This window comes from Haematobia irritans, chromosome 5, assembly GCF_050003625.1.
Source record: "Haematobia irritans isolate KBUSLIRL chromosome 5, ASM5000362v1, whole genome shotgun sequence".
NCBI lineage: Eukaryota > Metazoa > Arthropoda > Insecta > Diptera > Muscidae > Haematobia > Haematobia irritans.
Genome location: NC_134401.1, coordinates 120,982,445 through 121,001,435, shown reverse-complemented (window position 1 = coordinate 121,001,435; position 18,991 = coordinate 120,982,445). Strand labels below are relative to the sequence as shown.

Sequence of the window (18,991 nt, the reverse complement as noted above, 5' to 3'; positions counted from 1 at the left end):
TTGACAAAAATTTCAATAGAAATAAAATTTTGACAAAAATTTCAATAGAAATAAAATTTTGGCTAAATTTTCTATAGAAATGACATTTTGACTAAATTTTCTATAGAAATAAAATTTTGACAAAATTTTCTATAGAAATAAAATTTTGGAAAAATTTTCTATAGAAATAAAATTTTGACAAAATTTTCTATAGAAATAAAATTTTGACAAAATTTTCTATCGAAATAAAATTTTGACAAAATTTTCTATAGAAATAAAATTTTGACAAAATTTTCTATAGAAATAAAATTTTGATAAAATTTTCCATAGAAATAAAATCTTGACAAAATTTTTTATAGTAATAAAGTTTTGACAAAATTTTCTATAGAAATAAAATTTTGACAAAAAGTTTCTATAAAAATAAAATTTTGACAAAATTTTCTATAAAAATAAAATCTTGACAAAATTTTGTATAGTAATACAATTTTGACAAATTTTTCTATAGCAATAAAATTTTGAAAAAATTTTCTATAGTAATTAAATTGTTTATATGGGGGCTAAAAATAATTATGGACCGATGTGATCCAGTTTTTGCATGGTTGTCAGAAACCATATACTAACACCATGTACTATTTTCTATAGAAATAAAATTTTGATAAAATTTTCTATAGAAATAAAATTTTGGCAAAATTTTCTATAGATATAAAATTTTGACAAAATTTTCTATAGAAATAAAATCTTGACAAAATTTTTTATAGTAATAAAATTTTGACAAAATTTTCTATAGAAATCAAATTTTGGCAAAATTTTCTATAGAAATAAAACTTTGACAAAATTTTCCATAGAAATAAAATCTTGACAAAATTTTTTATAGTAATAAAATTTAGACAAAATTTTCTATAGAAATAAAATTTTGGTAGATTATTTTCGGGATCGGCTATATAACATATAACTATAGACCGATATGGACCAATTTTGGCATGGTTCTTAGCGGATAGCGCAATGTACCAAGTTTCAACCGGATCGGGTGAATTTTGCGCTTCCAAGGGGCTTCGGAGTTCAAATCTAGGGATCGGTTTATGTGAGGGCTACATATAATTATGGACCGATATGAACCAATTCCTGCATGGTTGTTAGAGACCATATGCTTACACCACGTACCAAATTTCAACCGAATCGGATGAATTTGGCTCATCCACGAGGCTCCGGAGGTCAAATCTGGGGATCGGTTTATATGGGGGCTATATATAATTATGGACCGATGTGGACCAATTTTTGCATAGTTGTTAGAGACCACATACCATGTACTAAATTTCAGCCGGATCGGATGAAATTTGATTCTCCTAGAGGCTCCGGAAGTCAAATCTGGGGACCGGTTTATATGGGGGCTATAAATAATTTTGGACCGATGTGGTCCAGTTTTTGCATGGTTGTTAGAAACCATATACTATACCGCAAGCCAAATCTGGGGATCGGTTTATATAGGGGCTATATATAATTATGGACCGATATGGACCAATTTTTGCATCGTTGTTAGAGACCACATACTTACATCATGTACTAAATTTCAGCCGGATCGGATGAAATTTGCTTCTCTTAGAGGCTCCGCAAGCCAAATAGGTGGATCGGTTTATATGGAGGCTATATAATTATGGACCGATAGGGACCAATTTTTGCATCGTTGTTAGAGACCATATACTAACACCATGTACTAAATTTCAACCGGATCGGATGAATTTTGCTCCTCCAAGAGGCTCCGCAAGCTAAATCTGGGGATCGGTTTATATGGGGGCTATACGTAAAAGAGGTCCGATATGGTCTATTTGCAATGCCATCCGACCTACATCAATAACAACTACTTATGCCAAGTTTCAAGCCGATACACTGAAAAAACAGTGAACCCACCAGGGAGAAAACTTTCGGTTAATTTTAGAAAATTTTTAATATTTATAGAAAATTTTAACTAAACAGTATTACAAACGTTGGCATCACGCCGATGTCATAAAAATAAGTAAATATTTTTCGACAAATTCAAGAAAATTTATTAGACATAACTAAGTTTTTTCACTTGTTAAAGAAAATTTTGTAGTTTCAAGGAAAAACTTGGAGTTCAAGATTGCAAGAATGTCTTTAGTGACATACGAAGTTCATGATGGACGCATTTTTAGTAAAATTTACCAGTTTAAAGAAATTCTGAACAATTTTGTGGAAGACACGAATTTAGTTCATCTTTATGCTTCATTTGAGTATATTTTTTCCTCGTTTTTAGTTAATTTAACTAACGTACACAAAAATTATTAGATTAAAGGAAACTTTCTCCAAACATAATAATTCCAAGAACTAAAATGAAGTTAAATTGGCTTTAGTGAAATAGAGAGTTCACTTTTTTTGAGCGTAGCTTGTTTCGTTCGGAAGTTAGCGTGATTTCAACAGACGAACGGACGGACTGACATCCTTAGATCGACTCAGAATTTCACCACGACCCAGAATATAGTTTATGGGGTCTTAGAGCAATATTTCGATGTGTTACAAACGGAATGACAAAGTTAATACACCCCCCATCCTATGGTGGATTATTATTTCGCATATTATGTCAATTTTAACCTTCTGCAAAAAAACACAAACACTCATCGACAACATTGACATAACAAGATGAAATTAAAAATTCTACCGGTAAAGCCTAGACTTAGCGATAAAAACAACCAATAAAGCCTAATTGAAAGTCTATATAGTCATCATTCGATTATTATGCACATTTTTTACCACAAAGAAACGAACTCTGAATACCCACTGATGTGAGTAAATGCATTCGAAATTAATGATCAATGCGCTGGGTGCGCATACGCATTCAACACTATTCGAACAACTATGTTTGAAGAAAGGTGTATATGATGATGATGAGGATGATTGACAACAAATGTTATTGGATTGCGTACGAATATACCCAGTCAGTCATACATCACTGCTATTGTATGCTGAACAATTAATAAAAATAGAGCAGTTGCTTTAGAGATAAATTTCCACACTTGTTCAGGTCTCTGGCAGTATGGCGAATTTCTATTATTGAACTTGTCACAACAAAAGAAAACGATTTATTTTTTCATTTCTTTTACTATCGTTGTTAAAAAGTTACTAGTCAACTATTTAACAATGAAACTAAAATGATTAAATAGCCCATTATAAAGGTGTTAAAAAATAAGTGAAATCGTAAATAGATTCAATTATCTAATAACCACTACAAATATTATTTACCTTAGCATCGAATTGATTTGCCGGGTCTTTGAGTATTGGTAAATTGACGTAGATTTTATGATAGCTAAATAAGTAACGAATGTTGTGACTTCACATAAACCCCATTAGAAATGAACTTCGAAGAAATATTTTAGATGTGAAGTTTCTAATCTGAAAATAGGGCTAAACTGTTTCAAAGAAGAAAGCATGGATGTGAGAAATGCTGACTCAATACTCGATTATAGGATACTTAACACGAAGTGTTATCCGCTACATGATATTTAATAGTCTATTAACAGCTCATTATATTATTTACAACCCACCAAAATCATTTGAGTGTGAGTTTTTTTAATGTTTGTGTAATTGCATTAGAGGCAACAATACCTGAAATTCTTCGTTGAGTGTAAGCTCGAATTTATCCAAATCCAAATGGATAAAGATCCGAAAAAATACTATGAGAGAATGCAACAAACAGGATGGCTTATATTTATTGCAAACAACTTCAGATTGCTATATTTTCACGCAGAGAAGGAATATGATCACCTCAAACCTATTTCAAGAGCAAAATGTTATTTTTGTATGGTGACCATGTAACATGTTTGTCACTAAAATGTTATTTTTTCATCAAATATAACCTGCTTGCCGATATCAGATGCATGATTTTCGAGCAAATAACATGGCTGCGAAAACCATGTTACATGGTCACCACCCAAACATAACATTTTGCTCTTAAAATATGTTTGAGGTGATCATATTCCTTCTCTGGGTGTTCGAACCGCTCGTCTGACAGATTTATTCCAGTGACATTTGGATTTACTGCATTCTGAAATAAAGTTATTCGTAATGTAAATCAAGCGTTTTTTTTATTCCAAGGAAAAGACACAACTAGATAGCGTTAGAACCTTCACATAAATGTGAATAAATTCTTTGTTTCTCATACCATTGCTCGTTACCGTAATACTGACTGTGTTGCATCACAGAAAAAAATTCCACGAAAATTTTTCTAATTAAAATCTTAATTGAGTTTAAAATATTCAATTAAAATTTTAATTAATTCAACAAATTTTTTAACTGTAATAAAAATCAATCACAAAAATTAATAGTATCAATTAATTTTTTAATTGGATCAATTAATTTTGTAATTGATACTATCATTCCTGTGATTGAAGACATTTCAATTAAAAAATTAATTGGATCAATTAATTTGTGATTGAATCAGAATTTTTTTTTTTGTGTGATCACGTCCAAAATGTGGGCGAAAGAAAAAATCTGGAAATAATCCGGAAAGTGTAGACCAGATTTGATCGAAATCCATGCCGTGTGTAGAAAACTTTCTCGTGAGCTGAACATATCGCGTGAACTAACGTCATTGCAATTCCATAAAAGCTCACATATGATCAAACAAAGTTAGACCGGAAAGAGCCAGGGAGTTACTTCGCTTACACGAAAGTAGCCATTTAACGAATTTGAAAAGCAATTCCAGCTCAGTTGAAATTTAGCCATCGATTTGCCACTCATGGTAATGGTGTGGACCGCCATAATGGCTGATGATCGCTCTTAGCTCGAATTCAACGACCACGGAGTCAAAATAAATACCAAATATTATTGGAAAAATGTTCTAAATGCTCTTTTAAACCTATGTCAGACAGAAATTCGGCAGCAGAACATGGATATTCCTAGAGGACTCAGTACCATCGCACTCAGCAGACGTCAACGAACCAAAATAATATACCACAATTTGAAGAAAGTCTTGCCAATCAAAAAAAAAAAATCTTCTATAGAAAATTTTGTCAACATTTTATTGCTAAAGAAAATTTTGTCAAAATTTTATTGCTAAAGAAAATTTTTTAAAAATTTTATTTCCATAGAAAATTTTGTTAAAATTTTATTTCCATAGAAAATTTTGTTAAAATTTCATTTCTATAGAAAATTTTGTCAAATTTTATTTCTATAGAAGATTCTATCATTTTATTTCTATAGAAAATTTTGTCAAAATTTTATATCTATAGAAAATTTTGTCAAAATTTTATTTCTCTAGAATATTTTGTCAAAATTTTATTTCTCTAGAAAATTTTGACAAAATTTTATTTCCATAGAAAATTTTGTTAAAATTTTATTTCTATTGAAAATTTTGTCAAATTTTATTTCTATAGAAAATTTTGTCAAAATTTTATTTCTATAGAAAGTTTTGTCAGAATTTTTTTTCTATAGAAGATTTTGTCAACATTTTATTTCTATAGAAAATTTTGTCAAAATTTTATTTCTATAGAAATTTTTGTCAAAATTTTTTTTGTATGGAAAATTTGGCAAAATTTTATTTCTATAGAAAATTTTGTCAGCATTTTATTTCTATAGAAGATTTTGTCAAAATTTTATTTCTATTGAATATTTTGTCAACATTTTATTTCAATAGAAAATTTTGTCAAAATTTTGTTTTTATAGAAAATTTTGTCAAAATTTTATTTCTATAGAAAATATTGTCAGCACAAGGAAACGAGCTCTGAATACCCACTGTTGTGAGTAAATGCATTCGAAATTTCTGATCAATGCGCTTGCGCACCCATTCAACACTATTCGGACCAGTACGTTTGAGAAAGGTGTATATGACGATGATGATTGAAATTTTATTTCTATAGAAAATTTTGTCGAAATTTCATTTCTATAGAAAATTTTGTCAAAATTTTATTTCATATTTGTTGTTTTGATCTCAGCTTTAAAACCATGGTGTTGAGTAAACTACAAGACTAACTTAACAAACAGAGGAAAAGAATGTTTGTCAAATTTATTTGGGCAAAGCCCTGTAGACTCCAAGATGGTTGGATGGACACACGTTTCGGAATTTTATTTCTATAGAAAATTTTGTCGAAAAACCATTCGATTATTATGCTCACTTTTTTACCACAAAGGAACGAGCTCTGAATACCCACTGATGTGAGTAAATGCATTCGAAATTTCTGATCAATGCGCTTGCGCACCCATTCAACACTATTCGGACAAGTACGTTTGAGAAAGGTGTATATGATGATGATGATGATGATTGAAATTTTATTTCTATAGAAAATTTTGTCAAAATTTTATTTCTGTAGAAAATTTTGTCAAAATTTTATTTCTGTAGAAAATTTTGTCAAAATTTTATTTCTGTAGAAAATTTCGTCAAAATTTTATTTTTATAGAAAATTTTGTCAACGTTTGATTTCTAAAAAAAAATTTGTCAAAAATTTCTTTCTATAGAAAGTTTTGTCAGAATTTTATTTATAAGGAAGATTTTCTATAGAAGATTTTGTCAACATTTTGTTTCTATAGAAAATTTTGTCAAAATTTTATTTCTATAGAAAATTTTGTAAAAATTTTATTTCTATAGAAAATTTTGTAAAAATGTTATTTCTATAGAAAATTTTGTCAAAATGTTATTTCTATAGAAAATTTTGTCAACATTTTATTTCTATAGAAAATTTTGTCAAAATTCATCTTATTTAGTTAGATGATTTTGTCAACATCTTAGTGCTATAGAAAATTTTGTCAAAATTTTATTTTTAAAGGAAATTTTGTTAAAGGTTTATTTCTATAGAAAATTTTGTCAAAATTGTATTTCTATAGAAAATTTTTTCAAAATTTTATTTCTATAAATAATTTTGTACAAATTTTATTTCTATAGAAAATTTTGTCAACATATTGTTTCTATAGAAAATTTTGTCAAAAGTTTATTTCTATAGAAAATTTTGTCAAAATTTTATTTCTATAGAAAATTTTGTCAAAATTTTATTTCTATAGAAAATTTTGTCAAAATTTTATTTCTATAGAAAATTTTGTCAAAATTTTATTTCTATAGAAAATTTTGTGAAAATTTTATTTCTATAGCAAATTTTGTCCAAATTTTTTTTCTATAGAAAATTTTGTCAAAATTTTATTGCTATAGAAATTTTTTTCAAAATTTTATTTCTATAAATAATTTTGTACAAATTTTGTTTCTATAGAAAATTTTGTCAACATATTGTTTCTATAGAAAATTTTGTCAAAAGTTTATTTCTATAGAAAATTTTGTCAAAATTTTATTTCTATAGAAAATGTTGTGAACATTTTATTGCTATAGAAAATTTTTTCAAAACTTTATTTCTATAGAAAATTTTGTCAAAATTTTTTCCTATAGAAAATTTTGTCAAAATTTTATTTCTATAGAAAATTTTGTCAACATTTTATTTCTATTGAAAATTTTGTCAAAATTTTATTTCTATAGAAAATTTGGCAGCACTTTGTTTCTATAGAAAATTTTGCCAGCATTTTATTTCTATAGAAAATTTTGTCAAAATTTTATTTCTATAGAAAATTTTGTAAAAATTTTATTTCTATAGAAAATTTTGTCAAAATTTTATTTCTCTAGGAAATTTTGTTAACATATTCTTTCTATAGCAAATTTTGTCAACATTTCATTTCTACCATTTTTGGTAGAATTCTACGAACTGTGGCAACCGTGGCCAATGTCATATCTGACAACTTTTGCAATAAAAATAAAACAAAAATCGAAAAAACTATAGCGCTTTACTTTGTTGCATTACATGACAGCCACCCTGCATTATATACAATTAAATTTGTACTTTGAATTCAGTCATTTAAAAATTCATCAATCTCAATTTATATTCATTCATTATTCATTATTCAGTTCCTTAGAGAGATTAGTATACGAAAAATTGCAACTCATTAACATATTAGACCATTTTTTCTTGGAGAGTATTTTTAGATTTTTCTTCTTCAATTGTTGAATTTATTTGTATTTTGTAAAGAAACATTATAGGTATTGTCATATATGGTATTGTTTACGATCAGTTGGCAACTTCGAAATAAAGTACACATAACGGCCTAAATGAAAACGTTAGCAAAAAGCGGTGCCACAATGGCTATTGGCGTTTTCTTTTCTTGTAAAATATCCGCACTTTTTTTTTGCTCGAAATATGATATTTTTAGGTTATTAAGTAAAACACAAACAGGCAGCAGTTCGAAAAGTCTCCGAGTGCTTTGCATTCCGTTGCGAAAAATAATGAAAATAGTTGGGGACATTTTCAGCACTGCCGACAAACGAGAGTGCTGCGATTGCCCTTAAAAGCAGACTTGCATAAGTTGTTGATGGTGACCAGAATAAATGAAGAATGCATAGAAAAAATATCACCAAAATATTTCCAATTAAACACTTCATTGAAGTTTAAATTTTTTTTTTTTTCAATTAATAAATTAATTGATACAATTATCTTTTTAATCAAGATGGAAACATTTAGTTAATTAAGCCAATGATAGAAAATTATTAATTAATAGATAGAAAATTAAAGAACTTTTAATCAAACTAGGAAGACTAAGTCTAATTAAAACTGTGATTGATACTATCATTTTCTTGATTGAAGACATTTCAATTAAAAAATTAATTGGAGCAATTAATCGTGAATGAATCAGATTTTTTTTTGTGGTGACTTGAAGTCATGAAGATTGAATAATTTCTATGTTTTTAGCCTTATTTTATACAATTGAAATATATTGGACAGAAATTAATTAATACCATTAGGTTTTGTTTCAACTAAAAATTTGTGGAATCAACTACATTTTTCATTGAATATTTTTTAAAACTCAATTAAAATATTAATTGACAAAATGTTCCTAAAATTTTTTTCTTTGCAGAGGGAAAAGTCTCTATATTTTGGAGTCTTTGGAAAAGTCCCTATTTACCTATAAACCTAAAATATTAAAATAAAACAAATCATATCTGGGCAATATTCCCCTCGTTTGACAACACTGCCCATAATCATTATATTGAATACTCTTCCTATATATAATGTCTCACAAACACAATATTAACTGATATTTTAACCTATTTCATAATTTCTTTTATCTACCCAATGGAAATGTGTAAATAATTGTATTTGCTTTTCATGCGCACTTATGTAGTTAATTTATAAATAAGAAGTCAATTGTTATTGATTGACTAACTACCATGAATTGTTTTATTTTTGTAGAAAGAATTGATTTTTGTTTAAGAACGCAATATATCATCAAAAATACATAATATAACAACATGGATATTAGCCTTGGTCAGATGAAATATAAAGTATATATAAACATATAGATATCATTCAAGATTTCAACTGTATAATCAGTAATGGATTTCAAAATTAATAGGTCTGGGTCAATATAAAGTATGCACTTCAAATGTGATATTGAATCCACTAACATTGCCGACATATTGAAGAAGACCCAATGCATGAGTACTGACCGTTATTGTATGGTACTATAATCGATCGTTCTTTTTAGCTGAAGGTCGGAAATTTCACTTGTATGTCATGTTTATACCCTCATCGTAGGTAGTTCTGATGTGTGACAAAAAAAGCTTTGAACGCACATAGTAGATAAACAATACTGCAGGGTGGGTGATATGAAATGCAACAAAGTAAGGCGCTATATTTTTACCTTGCTTTTTATTTTTATTGTTCAAAGGAAACCAATGTCGGAAATAACATTGAATTTTATAATCAGTTTACAAATTATGGCCTTCAATCGGCCGACAAAACCAGCTTACGCTGGACGTAAATAGCTTTGCGGTATTTTGGCCCATTCTCGGCGAAGCGCCGTCTTGAGATGATCGAGACTTTTGTATTTTTATACCCTCCACCATAGGATGGGGGTATATTAAATTTGTCATTCCGTTTGTAACACATAGAAATATTGCCCTAAGATCCCATGAAGTATACACGGATGAAAAAGACTGTTTTTCATATGTTTGGCTATAAACATTATATGTTTGGAACACAAATTTTTAAACACAATATTTTTGAGTGCAAGCATATAATGTTCATAAACTAGCATAACATGTTTGGGGCATATATGTTAATATGTTAGAACATATTATGTTTGGGACATAAAATGTTTGTAAATATAATATGCTTGGATGCAAACATATATTAATTTAGAAATAGCCTATAAACATACATGTGTTTAGTAGCTTGGAGCGCTATTTAACAGGGAGCGATATTGAATTAAGTTGGTGGTTGTTGCTTGTTATTACAAAATTAACATTTTATTTTTCCTTGTGCAATTGATCAGCTACTTCTTTGATCTTTACAAACTGTGTGGTCCGCTGTTCGAATCCCCGTCTGGCAAAAGGTAAAATTAAAATAAACAAGTATATACGGCCGTAAGTTCGGCCAGGCCGAATCTTATGTACCCTCCACCATGGATTGCGTAGGAACTTCTACTAAAGGCTGTCATCCACAATCGAATTACTTGGGTTGCGATAACACTTGCCGATGGCAAGGTATCGTAAAACTTTTTAACACTGTCTTCTAAATTGTAAGTTAGTCCATAAGGGGTATATATTAAACAAAAAAAAGGCCGATTAAATACGTATATAATTCAGTTTGACAAAATTTTCTATAGAAATAAAATTTTGACAAATTTTTCTATAGAAATAAAAACTTGTCAAAATTTTCTATAGAAATAAAATGTTGACAAGATTTTCTATGGAAGTAAAATGTTGACAAAATTTTCTATAGCAATAAAATTTTGACAAAATTTTCTATAGAAATAAAATGTTGACAAAATTTTCTATAGAAATAAAATGTAGACAAAATGTTCTATAGAAATAAAATGTTGACAAAATTGTCTATAGAAATAAAATGTTGACAAAATTTTCTACAGAAATAAATTTTTTACAAAATTTTCTATAGAAATAAAATTTTGACAAAATTTTCTATGGAAATAAAATGTTGACAAACATTGCTATAGAAATAAACTTTTTACAAAACTTTCTATAGAAATGAAATTTTGACAAAACTTTCTATAGTAATAAAATTTGACAATTTTTACATGGCTGTTAGAGGCTATATACTAACGAAATGTACCAAATTTCAACCGCATCGGATGACTTTTGCTCCTCCAAGAGGCTCCGGAGGTCAAATCTGGGGATCGGTTTATATGGGAGCTATATATAATTATGGACCGATATGGACCAATTTTTGCATGGTTGTTAGAGACCATATACTAACACCACGTACTAAATTTCAATTGGATCGGATGAATTTTGCTCATCCAAGAGGCTCCAGAGTTCAAATCTGGGGATCGGTTTATATGGGAGCTATATATAATTATGGACCGATATGGACCAATTTTTGCATGCTTGTTAGAGATCGTATACTAACATCAGGTACCCAATTTCAAACGGATCGGAGGTCAAATCTGGGGATCGGTTTATATGGGGGCTATATATAATTATGGACCGATATGGACCAATTTTTGCATGGTTGTTAGAGACCGTATACTTAGACCACGTACCAAATTTCAACCGGATCGGATGAATTTTGCTGCTCTGGAAGGCTCCGCAGGCCAAATTTGCGGATTGGTTTATATGGGGGCTATACGTAAACGTGGGCCGATATGGCCCATTTTCAATACCATCCGACCTACATCAATAACAACTACTCGTGCCAAGTTTCAAGTCGATAGCTAGTTTCGTTCGGAAGTTAGCGTGATTTCCACAGACGGGCGGACAGCCGGACAGACGGACGGACATGCTTAGATCGACTCAGAATTTCACTTACTTTATGGGGTCTTAGAGCAATATTTCGATGTGTTACAAACGGAATGACAAAGTTAATATACCCCCATCCTATGGTGGAGGGTATAAAAAAAATTGAATAATTTCTTCTACAATGTTTGTATTACAGAAAAAGGTGCTAAGAACTAAAAAATGTCGTGGAAGTGAGAAAGATGTGGGGGAATATACAATTAGGCAGAAACAAAATTTTGAGCATTCAGGTCGAAACCTATGTTGTTAGCACCTATATTACCTGTTTATTTTCATAATTCATTATGATTGTAAAAATATAAATAAATAAATAAAATTTTGAGCACAATATTGTTTGGGAGAATTTTTTTAAGCATATAATATTTTTGGGTGCAAAATGCTTCCAAAGCACAATATTGTTTGGGAGAATTTTTTTAAGCATATAATATTTTTGGGTGCAAAATGCTTCCAAACATATTATATGTTCACAAAATAACATATTGTTTTTTGGAAGACAACATTATTGAATTTGGATGCAAAAATACAAAATGTTTGGAACTTAGACTACCCAAACATATATTGTTTAGGCCAATATGCTTTCAAACATATTATATATTGGAAGAGATCAAACATATAAATGTTTGGGCAATACCCAAAAATGTATATGCTTGAAGCAAAATATGTTTGGGAGTATATGTTACAGAAGCGATTTTTTATGAGAGTGTATGTATTCTGGGTCGTGGTGAGATTCTGAGTCGATCTAAGCATGCCTGTCCGTCCGTCTGTTGAAATCACGCTAACTTCGGAAAATTCATACGGTACATTGTCTCTAACAACCATGCAAAAATTGGTCCATATCGGTGCATAATTATATATAGCCCCCATATAAACCGATCCCGAGATTTGGTTTTGGAGCCAATTGGAGGAGCAAATTTCATCCGAGTCAGTTGAAATTTCGTACATTGTGCTGGTATATGGCCCTTAACAACCATGCTTAACTAGGTCCATATCGGTCTATAGTTATATATAGCCCTCAGATAAATCGATCCCCAATCACACAAAAATTGGTCCATATCAAGTTTATAATTGTATATAGCCCCCATATAAGCGACCCCCATATTTCAATTCTGGCTCTCTAAGTACTGTGCAAAAGTCCATATCGATTCGTAATTATTTGTTGACTTACCTATACATAACTTTTTTGTCTAACATATACCACGTATGGACTAACTCACAATTTAGAAAACGATGTTAAGAAGTTTTAAGATACCACAACCCAAGTAATTCGATTGTGGATGACAGTCTTTCGTAGAAGTTTCTACGCAATACATGGTGGAGGGTACATAAGATTCGGCCTGGCCGAACTTGCGGCCTTATATACTTGTTTTTTTTTAATTCTTGAAAATTTTGTTAAATACTTAAGACTATAATGTAATATCTAAATAATGTATAATTGTGTTACAGCTCCATGCTTTGTAACACAATTATACCCCAGCAAAAAACGCGTCGCCAAAAAAGTAATGAAAACGTTCTTTTGATCCGGAAGTGGTGCAAAATTGACGCAGAAGCGATGAATTTAACATGGGCTTGTCATAGGACGGAAGTCCTCCATTTCAACAGCCATTACACTGAATTTGAATCACTTCTTTAGGTGTGATCCGAATTCAATGTTTCGGATGTAAATTAAAAAATTCTGTGAAATTTTGTCAAATAAATAATTTTTATAATTTTTAATGGATTCTAACGCTTGTCGGAAACGTTTGACCTCAAATATTTTCAAAAATGCCCAATTTTTTCAGATTGGATTTAGCATTTTTTCGAGAAAATATAAATGATTTGTACCATTTTATGAATATGGAAGAACTTCCAAATTTTTTTGCTGGGACATTATTAAGATATTATAGTCTTAAGTATTTAACAAAATTTTAAATAATAAAAAAATGCATTGTAAATCATTGTAACCCAAAAAGGCTCAATAAAGAAAAATATGTCTTAAAAAAAATAAGTCTTGAATCAATTCAACAAATTTTTTAATTGAAACAAAAATCAATCACAAAATTTAATAGTATCAATTACACTAGGCAACAAATAACAAACTTTTCTCTGTGAATTGTTTCTAGCATATTTTTTCTTATTGATTATGACCTACTAAACACGAAAATGATTTTTAAAAAATTTTCTGTCGATTGGTTTTCGAGATATAATTTTTTAATTTTTTTTTTAATTTTTGGAGGTACACCTACAATTTTGAGCATATCTTTCGTTTTCTTTGACCTTTTTGATCCTAATACTACTCAAATTAAAGAAAATTGAGCCGTCTACAACTCATTCTCAGAAAATTTTCAAATCGGGTAAGTAGTTTGGATGTTAGCGGCTTAAAAAGGTAAAAACGGCGTTTTTTAAGTAAAAATGTGGCAAAAAAAAACATATAAAAATTCATATAAAATATAAAACGGCTAACGGCAATTTTGTTTTTTTACGTGTAGCTGGAATCTTTACAAAGAAATTAAGCCCTTACTTAACAAAATCTGACAACAAATAGCGGACTTATAATTTTGGTTAGCCGTTAGAAATTTTTTTTATATTTTATATGAATTTTTATATGTTTTTTTTGCCACATTTTTACTTAAAAAACGCCGTTTTTTTACCTTTTTAAGCCGCTAACATCCAAACTACTCTGAGAACGAGTTGTAGACGGCTCAATTTTCTTTAATTTGAGTAGTATTAGGATCAAAAAGGTCAAAGAAAACGAAAGATATGCTCAAAATTGTAGGTGTACCTCCAAAAATTAAAAAAAAAAAATTAAAAAAATTATGTCTCGAAAACCAATCGACAGAAAATTTTTTAAAAATCATTTTCGTGTTTAGTAGGTTATAATCAATAAGAAAAAATATGCTAGAAACAATTCACAAAATGGTTGTTGGCTAGTGTTATTTTTTTTTTATTGGGTCAATTAATTTTTTAATTGAATTTCAATTAATTGTTTAATTGATATTATCATTTCTGTGATTGAAGACATTTCAATTAAAAAATTGTTGGATCAATTAATTTTGTGATTGAATTAGAATAAAATTTTTTTTGTGTGTATTTTCATCACATGAACTCGCCTTTTGAATTACATGTTTATAAGCTATGTTATATAGATTTAAGGATACAGTACAAGGGGTATAATGAAACGAAATTGTTCCTCCGATTTCAAAAAATGTAATTCTTTCAAAAAAATTCTTCACGGAAGTATTTTTCTTCTACAATCGTTTAAATATAAAATATTCCCATCCATTTAGGTAATTAATTGGCAATCGATTCGCAATTGCTTTCGGTGCTCACCAACAAGTCACTTGTCCATTATGAGCTATTTGTACGATATGGGTTAGTAATATGCGCCAAAACGCAAAACACTCATATGATATTCAAGTTCATGACGTTATTACTTGTTTGGCAATATTGTTTACTGTGTTTTGGTTCGTAAGAGGTGATTTTGTGTTGTGTTTTATTTCAATGAAATTGTCATTTATCAGACAAATCATCCAAACCATTAACACAAAGCCGGCATGCAAAACCAAAGCAAATGGGCAAACATGTGTTTTGCATACAAACGATTGTATTTGAAGATCCATTGGAGACATGGCTTAAATTGCGGCAGAGGTGTTTTATGACGGAACTGAAAAAAAAAAATATTAAGTGATACGAAACGCAAGTGTGACCTTTAGAATGAAATGGGATATGGAAGCAAATACGAGGTTTTGATGTTTTTTTTTTTTTTTGTTTTCAATATCCAAAAAGGAGGTGTTGCATGTCACGTGACAAAAAATTGGGATTTCCCCCAACGAATTTAGAATTCGGTTTTACACCCAGAAAAAAGTGCCTTCGAAACTAAAGGAAAATTTTTTCATCAATATAGTTTATCCATTTTATTTCCATTAAGGTAAATTTTTGTGAGAAATAATAAAATTTACTTGTTTCAGTAAAAAAATCCTAAACTGAAAGCAGTTAGGAATAGTTCATTAACTAGAATAAGGCATGTAATTTTACTAATACTGTTTTCTTCGCTGGGTATAAGAATTTACTACTGAACAAGAAAATTTTATTCACCGCTAACAAAGCATTCGTAAAAATAAACAAAATCCGAACTAAAACCAAGTTTCCTCAAAATTAGTAAAATTTCTTATAAAATGATAATTGCGACTTCCTTTATAATAGAAAGTGTTTCATACATACGAACAACACTTGGCATAGAAAAATATTTTAGTTCATTCGTACTAAGAAGTATGCAATCCTTTCAAAACTTAAGGAAACACACTTGTTAATTTATAGGAAATTTTTCTATATTTCTATTGTCTACCTGTAATCGATACCTGTCATCGTAATCGATGTGTTTGCGCGTGAGTGTAATCGATATGTTTGCGCGTGGGTTGTTTTTTAGTTGGAATCGCGTTGTTGTGGTATACGGAGAGATTGTTAAAAAATAATAATTACGGATTCAAATTAATTTATTAATTTAGTAAAACAATATATATATATATATATATATATATATATATATATATATATATATATATATATATATATATATATATATATATATATATATATATATATATATATATATATATATATATATATATATATATATATATATATATATATATATATATATATATATATATATATATATATATATATATATATATATATATATATATATATATATATATATATATATATATATATATATATATATATATATATATATATATATATATATATATATATATATATATATATATATATATATATATATATATATATATATATATATATATAAAACTTGTCTTTTATTGAAGATAAAATTGCTTATTGCTGTTTTCTTCGCTGGGTGTAAGAATTTACTACTGAACAAGAAAATTTTATTCACCGATAACAAAGCATTCGTAAAAATAAACAAAATCCGAACTAAAACCAAGTTTCCTCAATATTAGTAAAATTTCTTATAAAATGATAATTGCGACTTCCTTTATAATAGAAAGTTTTTCATACATACGAACAACACTTGGCATAGAAAAATATTTTAGTTCATTCGTACTAAGAAGTATGCAATCCTTTCAAAACTTAAGGAAACACACTTGTTAGAATATAGGAAATTTTCCTATATTTCTATTGTCTACCTGTAATCGATACCTGTCATCGTAATCGATGTGTTTGCGCGTGGGTGTAATCGATATGTTTGCGCGTGGGTTGTTTTTTAGTTGGAATCGCGTTGTTGTGGTATACGGAGAGATTGTTAAAAAATAATAATTACGGATTCAAATTAATTTATTAATTTAGTAAAACAATATATATATATATATATATATATATATATATATATATATATATATATATATATATATATATATATATATATATATATATATATATATATATATATATATATATATATATATATATATATATTATATATATATATATATATATATCTATATATATATATATATATATATATATATAATATATATATATATATATATATATATATATATATATATATATATATATATATATATATATATATATATATATATATATATATATATATTATATATATATATATATATATATATATATATATATATATATATATATATATATATATATATATATATATATATATATATATATATATAAAACTTGTCTTTTATTGAAGATAAAATTGCTTATATAAATAAATAAAATTGTATTTAAAAACGAAGGTAAGCAGTTCTAATTATGAAGTAAAAGTTTTACCACAAATATGTAAGATTTGTCCAAATGAATGAAAAAATTTCAATAAATTCATTCCATATATGAATTCAAATCAGTTAAATTTTTTCATTCTGTAGTATAGTGGTACATAAATATAGGAAAATGTTAACTAATATATGGAATGCATTATACCTAATTTCTACGAAAATCACATCGTTCAAACAAATAAAGATGTCTTTGGCGCTATACGAAGTTCAACTTTCTTCACAATGAGTTCATTTTAACTTAAAGAAGGGGTCACTTTTTTCTGGGTGTATAAGTCTCAATTATATCATAAGGTGGATCGACTATATTTAAAAATAATCTTATATAATAAAATGGAATAGGCTGAACCACTAAATCGGATGGACAAACTTTAATATAACATAAATAAAGGGTGATTCTTTTGAGGTTAGGATTTTCATACATTAGTATTTGACAGATCACGTGGGATTTCAGACATGGTGTCAAAGAGAAAGATGCTCAGTATGCTTTGACATTTCATCATGAATAGACTTACTAACGAGCCACAACGTCGAATTTTCAGTGAATGGGCCCTAGAAAAGTAGGCAGAAAATCCGCTTTTTTATCGACAAATTTTGTTTAGCGATGAGGCTCATTTCTGGTTGAATGGCTACGTAAATAAGCAAAATTGCCGCATTTGGAGTGAAGAGCAACCAGAAGCCGTTCAAGAACTGCCCATGCATCCCGAAAAATGCACTGTTTGGTGTGGTTTGTACGCTGGTGGAATCATTGGACCGTATTTTTTCAAAGATGCTGTTGGACGCAACGTTACGGTGAATGGCGATCGCTATCGTTCGATGCTAACAAACTTTTTGTTGCCAAAAATGGAAGAACTGAACTTGGTTGACATGTGGTTTCAACAAGATGGCGCTACATGCCACACAGCTCGCGATTCTATGGCCATTTTGAGGGAAAACTTCGGAGAACAATTCATCTCAAGAAATGGACCGGTAAGTTGGCCACCAAGATCATGCGATTTGACGCCTTTAGACTATTTTTTGTGGGGCTACGTCAAGTCTAAAGTCTACAGAAATAAGCCAGCAACTATTCCAGCTTTGGAAGACAACATTTCCGAAGAAATTCGGGCTATTCCGGCCGAAATGCTCGAAAAAGTTGCCCAAAATTGGACTTTCCGAATGGACCACCTAAGACGCAGCCGCGGTCAACATTTAAATGAAATTATCTTCAAAAAGTAAATGTCATGGACCAATCTAACGTTTCAAATAAAGAACCGATGAGATTTTGCAAATTTTATGCGTTTTTTAAAAAAAAAAAGTTATCAAGCTCTTAACAAATCACCCTTTAGTTTAAATTATTTTAACTTCATAACATTTATTTTAACATTTAATAGGTTAGGTTAGGTGTATATTGATAGACCGACATTTCAGGCTCACTTAGACTATTCAGGAATTTGTGATACCACAGTGGTGAACTTCT

At 28.8% G+C, this 18,991-nt stretch overlaps 1 long non-coding RNA gene across 1 annotated transcript in view; it reads right to left on the bottom strand.

Annotated features, from left to right (window-relative positions):
* The window catches only part of LOC142241728 (uncharacterized), a 262,134-nt gene that overhangs the window by 137,222 nt on the left and 105,921 nt on the right, over positions 1-18,991 (bottom strand). The gene's annotated exons all lie outside the window — the stretch shown is intronic.